The 12034-nt window shown below is 52.9% G+C and overlaps 1 long non-coding RNA gene across 1 annotated transcript; it reads left to right on the forward strand.

The window, feature by feature from the left end:
- Positions 1-2637: 2637 nt before the first annotated feature.
- LOC137345272 (uncharacterized) lies at positions 2638-8424 on the forward strand. The gene is made up of 2 exons (XR_010968553.1): positions 2638-2849; positions 6769-8424. It is a non-coding gene; the product is annotated as an uncharacterized lncRNA (long non-coding RNA).
- Positions 8425-12034: the final 3610 nt, after the last annotated feature.

The raw sequence follows: 12034 nt of genomic DNA on the forward strand, positions 1-12034 counted from the left end.
GATCAGGAGCAGGAGCCCTGGCTAATTTCCCTCTCTCTCTCTAACCCAGGGAATCACTGGACAGTGATAAGGAGCAGGAACCCTGGATGATTGCCCTCTCTCTCTAACCCAGAGGTCACTGGACTGTGATCAGGAGCAGGAACCCTGGCTGATTTCCCCTCTCTCTCCAACACAGGGGTCACTGGACAGTGATCAGGAGCAGGAACCCTGGCTGATTTCCCCCTCTCTCTAACCCAGGGGCCACTGGACAGTGATCAGGAGCAGGAACCCTGGCTGATTTCCCCCTCTCTCTCTAACCCAGGGGTTACTGGACAGTGATCAGGAGCAGGAACCCTGGCTGATTTCCCCTCTCTCTCTAACCCAGGGGTCACTGGACAGTGATCAGGAGCAGGAACCCTGGCTGATTTCCCCTCTCTCTCTAACCCAGGGGTCACTGGGCAGTGATCAGGAGCAGGAGCCCTGGCTGATTTCCCCCTCTCTCTCTAACCCAGGGATCACTAGACCGTGATCAGGAGCAGGAACCCTGGCTGATTTCCCCTCTCTCTCTAACCCAGGGGTCACTGGACTGTGATCAGGAGCAGGAACCCTGGATGATTTCCCTCTCTCTCTAACCCAGAGGTCACTGGACTGTGATCAGGAGCAGGAACCCTGGCTGATTTCCCCCTCTCTCTAACCCAGGGGTCACTGGACAGTGATCAGGAACAGGAACCCTGGCTGATTTCCCCCTCTCTCTAACCCTGGGGCCACTGGACAGTGATCAGGAGCAGGAACCCTGGCTGATTTCCCCCTCTCTCTAACCCTGGGGCCACTGGACAGTGATCAGGAGCAGGAACCCTGGCTGATTTCCCCTCTCTCTCTAACCCAGGAGTCACTGGGCAGTGATCAGGAGCAGGAACCCTGACTGATTTCCCCCTCTCTCTCGAACCCAGGAGTCACTGGACAGGGATCAGGAGCAGGAACCCTGGCTGATTTCCCTTCTCTCTCTAACCCAGGGGTCACTGGACAGTGATCAGGAGGAGGAACCCTGGCTGATTTCCCCTCTCTCTCTAACCCAGGGGTCACTGGGCAGTGATCAGGAGCAGGAGCCCTGGCTGATTTCCCCCTCTCTCTCTAACCCAGGGATCACTAGACCGTGATCAGGAGCAGGAACCCTGGCTGATTTCCCCTCTCTCTCTAACCCAGGAGTCACTGGGCAGTGATCAGGAGCAGGAACCCTGACTGATTTCCCCCTCTCTCTCGAACCCAGGAGTCACTGGACAGGGATCAGGAGCAGGAACCCTGGCTGATTTCCCTTCTCTCTCTAACCCAGGGGTCACTGGACAGTGATCAGGAGGAGGAACCCTGGCTGATTTCCCCTCTCTCTCTAACCCATGAGTCACTGGACAGTGATCAGGAGCAGGAACCCTGGTTGATTTCCCCTCTCTCTCCAACACAGGGGTCACTGGACAGTGATCAGGAGCAGGAACCCTGGCTGATTTCCCCCTCTCTCTAACCCAGGGGCCACTGGACAGTGATCAGGAGCAGGAACCCTGGCTGATTTCCCCTCTCTCTCTAACCCAGGGGTCACTGGACAGTGATCAGGAACAGGAAACCTGGCTGATTTCCCCCTCTCTCTAACCCAGGGGTCACTGGACAGTGATCAGGAGCAGGAACCCTGGCTGATTTCCCCCCCTCTCTAACCCAGGGGTCACTGGGCAGTGATCAGGAGCAGGAGCCCTGGCTGATTTCCCCCTCTCTCTCTAACCCAGGGATCACTAGACCGTGATCAGGAGCAGGAACCCTGGCTGATTTCCCCTCTCTCTCTAACCCAGGGGTCACTGGACAGTGATCAGGAGCAGGAACCCTGGCTGATTTCCCCTCTCTCTCTAACCCAGGGGTCACTGGGCAGTGATCAGGAGCAGGAACCCTGGCTGATTTCCCCTCTCTCTCTAACCCAGGAGTCACTGGACAGTGATCAGGAGCAGGAACCCTGGCTGATTTCCCCTCTCTCTCTAACCCAGGGGTCACTGGACAGTGATCAGGAGCAGGAACCCTTGCTGATTTCCCTCTCTCTCTCTAACCCAGGGAATCACTGGACAGTGATCAGGAGCAGGAACCCTGGATGATTTCCCTCTCTCTCTAACCCAGAGGTCACTGGACTGTGATCAGGAGCAGGAACCCTGGCTGATTTCCCCCTCTCTCTAACCCAGGGGTCACTGGACAGTGATCAGGAGCAGGAACCCTGGCTGATTTCCCCCTCTCTCTAACCCTGGGGCCACTGGACAGTGATCAGGAGCAGGAACCCTGGCTGATTTCCCCTCTCTCTCTAACCCAGGGGTCACTGGACAGTGATCAGGAGGAGGAACCCTGGCTGATTTCCCCCTCTCCCTCTCTAACCCAGGAGTCACTGGGCAGTGATCAGGAGGAGGAACCTTGGCTGATTTCCCCCTCTCTCTCTCTAACCCAGGGGTCACTGGACAGTGATCAGGAGCAGGAACCCTGGCTGATTTCCCCCTCTCTCTAACCCAGGGGTCACTGGACAGTGATCAGGAGCAGGAACCCTGGCTGATTTCCCCCTCTCTCTAACCCTGGGGCCACTGGACAGTGATCAGGAGCAGGAACCCTGGCTGATTTCCCCTCTCTCTCTAACCCAGGGGTCACTGGACAGTGATCAGGAGGAGGAACCCTGGCTGATTTCCCCCTCTCCCTCTCTAACCCAGGAGTCACTGGGCAGTGATCAGGAGGAGGAACCCTGGCTGATTTCCCCTCTCTCTCTAACCCATGAGTCACTGGACACTGATCAGGAACAGGAATAAAAACAGAAAGTACTGGAAATACTCAGCAGGTCTGGCAACATCTGAGAGAAGCAGGTAATATTTCAGGTCTGTGACCTTTCATCAGAACTGGCAAAGGCTCGAGAATAGTGAGGTTTTAAGCAAGTGAAGGGCATGAGGTGGGGGGAGTACAAACGGGAAGGCGTTTGATAGGGCAGGAGAGATTATATAACACAACTGTTTGAGGACAAAGGCAAAGACTCTGTTAATGCTCGTGGTGAAAGGCAAAGCTTGAGTCCAGACATAGTGTTAGTTGCAGAATAATGAGCAGGTTCTGCCAGACCTGCTGAGAATTTCCAGCACTTTTTGCTTTTTATTTCAGATTTCCAGCATTTGCAGTATTTAGCTTTTATATCAGGAGCAGGAACCAAGGTTATGTGCAGACAGCTCCCTCTAGTGTCCCATCAAACACTCCCAGGACAGGTACAGCACGGGGGTTAGATACAGAGTAAAGCTCCCTCTACACTGTCCCCCATCAAACACTCCCAGGACAGGTACAGCACGGGGGTCAGATACAGAGTAAAGCTCCCTCTACACTGTCCCCCATTAAACACTCCCAGGACAGGTACAGCACGGGGGTTAGATACAGAGTAAAGCTCCCTCTACACTGTCCCCATCAAACACTCCCAGGACAGGTACAGCACGGGGGTTAGATACAGAGTAAAGCTCCCTCTACACTGTCCCCCATCAAACACTCCCCAGGACAGGTACAGCACGGGGGTTCTTTTTTTTCTTTTGGGCCTCCTTATCTCGAGAGACAATGGATACGCGCCTGGAGGTGGTCAGTGGTTTGTGAAGCAGCGCCTGGAGTGGCTATAAAGGCCAATTCTGGAGTGACAGGCTCTTCCACAGGTGCTGCAGAGAAATTTGTTTGTCGGGGCTGTTGCACAGTTGGCTCTCCCCTTGCGCCTCTGTCTTTTTTCCTGCCAACTACTAAGTCTCTTCGACTCGCCACAATTTAGCCCTGTCTTTATGGCTGCCCGCCAGCTCTGGCGAATGCTGGCAACTGACTCCCACGACTTGTGATCAATGTCACACGATTTCATGTCGCGTTTGCAGACGTCTTTATAACGGAGACATGGACGGCCGGTGGGTCTGATACCAGTGGCGAGCTCGCTGTACAATGTGTCTTTGGGGATCCTGCCATCTTCCATGCGGCTCACATGGCCAAGCCATCTCAAGCGCCGCTGACTCAGTAGTGTGTATAAGCTGGGGATGTTGGCCGCTTCAAGGACTTCTGTGTTGGAGATATAGTCCTGCCACCTGATGCCAAGTATTCTCCGAAGGCAGCGAAGATGGAATGAATTGAGACGTCGCTCTTGGCTGGCATACGTTGTCCAGGCCTCGCTGCCGTAGAGCAAGGTACTGAGGACACAGGCCTGATACACTCGGACTTTTGTGTTCCGTGTCAGTGCGCCATTTTCCCACACTCTCTTGGCCAGTCTGAACATAGCAGTGGAAGCCTTACCCATGCGCTTGTTGATTTCTGCATCTAGAGACAGGTTACTGGTGATAGTTGAGCCTAGGTAGGTGAACTCTTGAACCACTTCCAGAGCGTGGTCGCCAATATTGATGGATGGAGCATTTCTGACATCCTGCCCCATGATGTTCGTTTTCTTGAGGCTGATGGTTAGGCCAAATTCATTGCAGGCAGACGCAAACCTGTCGATGAGACTCTGCAGGCATTCTTCAGTGTGAGATGTTAAAGCAGCATCGTCAGCAAAGAGGAGTTCTCTGATGAGGACTTTCCGTACTTTGGACTTCGCTCTTAGACGGGCAAGGTTGAACAACCTGCCCCCTGATCTTGTGTGGAGGAAAATTCCTTCTTCAGAGGATTTGAACGCATGTGAAAGCAGCAGGGAGAAGAAAATCCCAAAAAGTGTGGGTGCGAGAACACAGCCCTGTTTCACACCACTCAGGATAGGAAAGGGCTCTGATGAGGAGCCACCATGTTGAATTGTGCCTTTCATATTGTCATGGAATGAGGTGATGATACCTAGTAGCTTTGGTGGACATCCGATCTTTTCTAGTAGTCTGAAGAGACCACGTCTGCTGACGAGGTCAAAGGCTTTGGTGAGATCAATGAAAGCAATGTAGAGGGGCATCTGTTGTTCACGGCATTTCTCCTGTATCTGACGAAGGGAGAACAGCATGTCAATAGTCGATCTCTCTGCACGAAAGCCACACTGTGCCTCAGGGTAGACGCGCTCGGCCAGCTTCTGGAGCCTGTTCAGAGCGACTCGAGCAAAGACTTTCCCCACTATGCTGAGCAGGGAGATTCCACGGTAGTTGTTGCAGTCACCGCGGTCACCTTTGTTTTTATAGAGGGTGATGATGTTGGCATCGCGCATGTCCTGGGGTACTGCTCCCTCGTCCCAGCACAGGCATAGCAGTTCATGTAGTGCTGAGAGTATAGCAGGCTTGGCACTCTTGATTATTTCAGGGGTAATGCTGTCCTTCCCAGGGGCTTTTCCGCCGGCTGGAGAATCAATGGCATCACTGAGTTCCGATTTGGTTGGCTGTATGTCCAGCTCATCCATGACTGGTAGAGGCTGGGCTGCATTGAGGGCAGTCTCAGTGACAGCATTCTCCCTGGAGTACAGTTCTAGGTAGTGCTCAACCCAGCGGTCCATCTGTTTGCGTTGGTCAGTGATTATGTCCCCCGATTTAGATTTGAGGGGGGTGATCTTCTTGATGGTTGGCCCAAGAGCCCACGCAGCTTCCACAGTGCGGACTGCGACACCGACCACTCCCTGGTGTGCAGCAAGGTTAGACTCAGACCAAAGAAGCTGCATCATTCCAAGCAGAAGGGCCACCCGCGCATCAACACGAGCAGAATTTCTCACCCACAGCTGTTACAAAAATTTCTAAATTCACTTGTAACAGCCCTTCAAAACACTCCCACAGGGGATGCTGAGACCAAGTGGGCCCACATCAGAGACGCCATCTATGAGTCAGCTTTGACCACCTACGGCAAAAGTGCGAAGAGAAATGCAGACTGGTTTCAATCTCATAATGAAGAGCTGGAACCTGTCATAGCCGCTAAGCGCATTGCACTTTTGAACTACAAGAAAGCCCCCAGCGATTTAACATCCGCAGCACTTAAAGCAGCCAGAAGCACTGCACAAAGAACAGCTAGGCGTTGCGCAAACGACTACTGGCAACACCTATGCAGTCATATTCAGCACGGGGGTTAGATACAGAGTAAAGCTCCCTCTACACTGTCCCCCATCAAACACTCCCAGGACAGGTACAGCACGGGGGTTAGATACAGAGTAAAGCTCCCTCTACACTGTCCCCATCAAACACTCCCAGGACAGGTAAGGTACGGGGTTAGATACAGAGTAAAGCTCCCTCTACACTGTCCCAATCAAACACTCCCAGGACAGGTACAGCACGGGGTTAGATACAGAGTAAAGCTCCCTCTACACTGTCCCCCATCAAACACTCCCAGGACAGGTACAGTACGGGGGTTAGATACAGAGTAAAGCTCCCTCTACACTGTCCCCCATCAAACACTCCCAGGACAGGTACAGTACGGGGGTTAGATACAGAGTAAAGCTCCCTCTACACTGTCCCAATCAAACACTCCCAGGACAGGTACAGCACGGGGGGTTAGATACAGAGTAAAGCTCCCTATACACTGTCCCCATCAAACACTCCCAGGACAGGTAAGGTACGGGGTTAGATACAGAGTAAAGCTCCCTCTACACTGTCCCAATCAAACACTCCCAGGACAGGTACAGCATGGGGTTAGATACAGAGTAAAGCTCCCTCTACACTGTCCCCCATCAAACACTCCCAGGACAGGTACAGTACGGGGGTTAGATACAGAGTAAAGCTCCCTCTACACTGTCTGATTGTTCCTACACGTGAGTTCTCCTGGTTGATGGGGTGGGTGATGTTTTGACTTGTTTTTCTTTTGCGTTGAATCTCTGCTCTGTTAATCTCCCAGGTTGTACATGTGACATTGGAGGATCTCTGGCTATTGGAGGAAGAGTGAGTGAGTGAGTGAACGAGCTTATGGAGGAGATGCTTTGTGAGGGAGAGTTGGGCAGATTCACTCCGTCCATCCCGATCCAGGATACACATTTCTCTCTGATCCATTTGGTCCTCAGGACCTGGTGGAGAGTGGGCGGGATCTCCTGCTGATTGGCCACGGCCGTACTCCCAACATGGACAGTATGTCATCAGATCAACCCTCAGTCTGGAAATCAACCAATCAGAACATCCATCAGTCAGGATATCAACCAATCAGGACATCGATCAGATAGGATAACAACCAATCAGAACTTCCATCGGTCTGGAAATCAACCAATCAGAACAACCATTGGTCTGGAAATCAACCAATCAGAACATCCATCGGTCATGAAATCGACCAGTCAGAACCTCCATCTGTCTGTAAATCAACCAATCAGAACATTGATCGGTCTGGAACTCAACCAATCAGAACCGCCATTGTTCTGGAAATCAACTGCTCATAACATCCATCGGTCCAGCACTCAACCAATCAGAACAGCTATTGATCAGGGAATCGACCAGTCAGATGTTCCATCAGTCTGGCATTCCACCAATTAGAACAGCCAATGGTCTGGAAATCAACCGTCATAACATCCATCGGTCCAGCAATCAACCAATAAGAACATCTATTGGTCAGGAAATCAACCAATCAAATCATCCATCAGTCTGGAAATCAACCAATTAGAACAGCCAATGTTCTGGAAATCAACAATTCGGAACACTCATCGGTCTGGAAAACAACCAATCAGAGCACCTATCAGTCTGGAAATCAACCAATCGGAACATATATCGGTCAGGCAATCAACCAATCAACATCCACCGGGTAGCAATCAACCAATCTGAGCATTGAACTACCAGTTTTGGGATCTACCTATCAGGTTGTCAGGTGTTAAAAAGCATTACTCGGAATTGATCCTTCATTCAGCCCCTCCTCGAGCCTGTTACACAGGAACAGGAGGAGGCCATTCAGACCCTCCCCCTAGAACCTGTTACACAGGAACAGGAGGACGCCATTCAGACCCTCCCCCTAGAACCTGTTACACAGGAACAGGAGGACGCCATTCAGACCCTCCCCCTAGAACCTGTTACACAGGAACAGGAGGAGGCCATTCAGTCCCTCCTCGAGCCTGTTACACAGGAACAGGAGGAGACCATTCAGACCCTCCTCTAGAACCTGTTACACAGGAACAGGAGGAGGCCATTCAGCCCATCAGGGGAAATAGTTTCTCTCTCCCAAATCCTTTAATCATCTTGAACCCCTCGATTAGATCACCCCTTCCTCTCCAATACTCGACGGAATACACGCCCAGTCTCTACAGCTCTCCTCAGAGTTTAACACGTTCAATCCCGGGATCATTCTGGGGAATCTTCCCTTCTCTCCCCTGAAATCCTTCCTGAAACGTTGAGATCACTTTATCGTTTTGTGGTCGAGTGTTTTGCAGTCAGTTTGTTTTCCCCTCAAAGAGGTTACGAGCGATTCCAGAATGTTCCATTATTTTAGGGATTGTTTCTGAATCTTCGCCTGATTGTTCAGGGTCGTTTATTCGGGTTGTTTCAAAGTTCGAGCATTAAAGTCTGGATTTGAAAACGAGGGGTTTGATTGTTTTATTGGTTAGGAAGGACAGTCGGGTCATCGGGCATTGGCTGATTCAAGTTCTGATGTTCGAACCCAGACACACGGAAAGCCCCAGGCTTCAATTCTGGCCGAGTGCTGAGGTAGACGATCACAGCCAGTGTGTGGTACCGAGGCCCACACAAACACGCACACACAGCAGGAAAGGGCTAGGCTTCAATCCTGGCCTTGTGCTGTCAGCCAATCACATCTGCTGTGTGGCATTGAGGCCCATACACAGGGCAGGAAAGGCCCAGGCTCCAATCCCGGCCTACTGCTGAGGTAACCAATCACAGTCGGTGTGTGGTAGTGAGGGCCATACACAGGGCAGGAAAGGCCCAGGCTCCAATCCCGGCCTACTGCTGAGGTAAACAATCACAGTCGGTGTGTGGTAGTGAGGCCCATACACAGGGCAGGAAAGGCCCAGGCTCCAATCCCGGCCTAATGCTGAGGTAACCAATCACAGTCGGTGTGTGGTATTGAGGCCCATACACAGGGCAGGAAAGGCTCAGGCTCCAATCCTGGCCTAGTGCTGAGTCAGCCTGATCCCAGTTGGGTGAAGTTGAGGGACACAATAATTCCCTGATGGCCCCACTTCTGAGCACTGTCCAATGAAGCCCAGCTGGATGAGATCAGCCTGTGTGTGTCAGTATGTATGTATACATGTACACAGCAATGCATGTATACATATATATATAGATATATATGTGTGTGTATGTGGATGAATGGCCATGCCAAGCATAGACTCTGATAAAGGTTAATCACTGGTCATTGTATAATGCTTTAAACAGAGAACAAAATCCCCCGAGGCAGAGAATATTAATCAAATTTTGACCCCGAGACACATAAGGAAATATTGGGACAGGCGATAAAAGCTCGGTCAAAGAGGGTGGTTTTAAGGACAGTCTTAACGGAGGAAAGAGAGAGGTGGAGAGGGTTAGGAAGGGAATTCCAGAGCTTAGGGCCGGGCAACTGAAGGCATGGCCGCCAATGGTGGAGCGATGGGAATTGGGGGATGGGCAAGAGGCCGGAATTGGAGGAGTACAGAGATCTCAGATGGTTGTTGGGGCTGGAGGAGGTTGCAGAGATAGGGAGAAGTGTAGGGACTGAAGGAGGTTACAGAGATAGGGAGGGTTTTAGGGGCTGGAGGAGGTTACAGAGATAGGGAGGGTTGTAGGGGCTGGAGGAGGTTACGAAGATAGGGAGGGGTGTAGGGGCTGGAGGAGGTTACAGAGATAGGGAGGGTACAGGGGCTGGAGGAGGTTACAGAGAAAAGGAGGGGTGTAGGGGCCAGATGAGTTTGCAGTGATATGGAGGGGTGGAGGGGCTGGAAGAGGTTACAGAGATAGGGAGAAGTGTAGGGGCTGGAGGAGGTTACGGAGATAGGGAGGGGTGCAGGGGCTGGAGGAGGTTACAGAGATAGGCAGGAGTGAAGGGGCTGGAGGATGTTACAGAGATAGGGAGGGTTGTTGGGGCTGGAGGAGGTTACAGAGATAGGGAGGGTTGTAGGGGCTGGAGGAGGTTACGGAGATAGGGAGGGGTGTAGGGGCTGGAGGAGGTTACGGAGATAGGGAGGGGTGTAGGGGCTGGAGGAGGTTACAGAGATAGGGAGGGTACAGGGGCTGGAGGAGGTTACAGAGAAAAGGAGGGGTGTAGGGGCCAGAGGAGTTTGCAGTGATATGGAGGGGTGGAGGGGCTGGAAGAGGTTACAGAGATAGGGAGAAGTGTAGGGGCTGGAGGAGGTTACGGAGATAGGGAGGGGTGCAGGGGCTGGAGGAGGTTACAGAGATAGGCAGGAGTGAAGGGGCTGGAGGATGTTACAGAGATAGGGAGGGTTGTAGGGGCTGGAGGAGGTTACGGAGATAGGGAGGGTTGTAGGGGCTGGAGGAGGTTACAGAGATAGTGAAGGTTGTAGGGGCTACAGGAGGTTACAGAGATAGGGAAGAGTGTAGGGGCTGGAAGAGGTTACAGTGATAGGGAGGGTGTAGGGGCTGGAGGAGGTTACAGAGATAGGGAGAGGTGTAGGGGCTGGAGGAAGTTACAGAGATAGGGAGGGTGTAGGGGCTGCAGGAGGTTACAGAGATAGGGAGGGTGTCGGGGCTGGAAGGAGATTACAGAGATAGGGAGAGGGGTTGGAGGAGGTTATAGAGATAGGGAGGGTGTAGGGGCTGGAGGGGGTTACAGAGCTAGGGAGGGTGCAGGGCTGCAGGTGATTACAGAGATAGAGAGAGGGGCTGGAGGAGGTTATAGAGATAGGGAGGAGTGTAGGGACTGGAGGAGTTTCCAGAGATAGGGAGGGGTGTAGGGGCTGGAGGAGGTTACAGAGATAGGGAGTTGTGTCGGGGCTGGAGGAGGTTACAGAGATAGGGAGGGGTGTAGGGGCTGGAGGAGGTTACAGAAATAGGGAAGAGTGTAGGGGCTGGAGGAGGTTACAGAGATAGGGAGGAGTGTAGGGGCTGGAGGAGGTTACAGAGATAGGGAGGGGTGTAGGGGCTGGACGAGGTGACAAAGATAGGGAGGGGTGTAGGGGCTGGAGGAGGTGACAGAGATAGGGAGGGGTGTAGGGGCTGGAGGAGGTTACAGAAATAGGGAAGAGTGTCGGGGCTGGAGGAGGTTACAGAGATAGGGAGGAGTGTAGGGGCTGGAGGAGGTTACAGAAATAGGGAAGAGTGTAGGGGCTGGAGGAGGTTACAGAGATAGGGAGGTGTGTAGGGGCTGGAGGAGGTTACAGAGATAAGGAGGGGTGTAGGGGCTGGAGGAGGTTACAGAGATAGGGAGGGTGTAGGGGCTGGAGGAGGTTACAGAGATAGGGAGGGTGTAGGGGCTGGAGGAGGTTACAGAGATAGGGAGGTGTGTAGGGGCTGGAGGAGGTTACAGAGATAGGGAGGTGTGTAGGGGCTGGAGGAGGTTACAGAGATAGGGAGGGGTGTAGGGGCTGGAGGAGGTTACAGAGATAGGGAGGGTGTAGGGGCTGGAGGAGGTTACAGAGATAGGGAGGTGTGTAGGGGCTGGAGGAGGTTACAGAGATAGAGAGAGGGGCTGGAGGAGGTTACAGAGATAGGGAGGGGTGTAGGGGCTGGAGGAGGTTACAGAGATAGGGAGAGGGGCTGGAGATGAGCATAGTGAGAGGGTGGGGGGAGGGGGTTGCTTAAGCAATTTGTTGAGAGGAACCCCCACTGGAACCCTTTAGTGCCTTGAGCAAAGATGGCAGTGCCCAAAATGTCACAGAGCGGGAACGTCCGCCAGTAACAAATATGGCGGCGCCGAAACACGGCGTTTGCGCGGGGTTGCTGTCGGTGGGCGGGGCGTGTAGCGAGACGGCGATGTGAAGAGCAGCAAGCCGCTCCTGCTGCTACTCTTTCGCCTCATATCCATTCAAGGGGTCGGATCGTACCGACGGTTATTTTATTTGTGTCCTGAACGAAAATAGCGGCTGCCCGCACACAGGCCGTCGTCGCTGCCCGCAACAAAGATGGCGCATCCCGCCTTCCATTGCTGCTGTCCCCGTGCGGCCTGCCGCCTCAAACAAGCATGGCGGCTGTCTGTTACCCGGATGGTATCCGCCCCGAACAAACATGGCCGCTCCTTT

The sequence above is a fragment of the Heterodontus francisci genome, chromosome 28 (assembly GCF_036365525.1).
Source record: "Heterodontus francisci isolate sHetFra1 chromosome 28, sHetFra1.hap1, whole genome shotgun sequence".
NCBI classification, from domain to species: Eukaryota; Metazoa; Chordata; class Chondrichthyes; order Heterodontiformes; family Heterodontidae; genus Heterodontus; species Heterodontus francisci.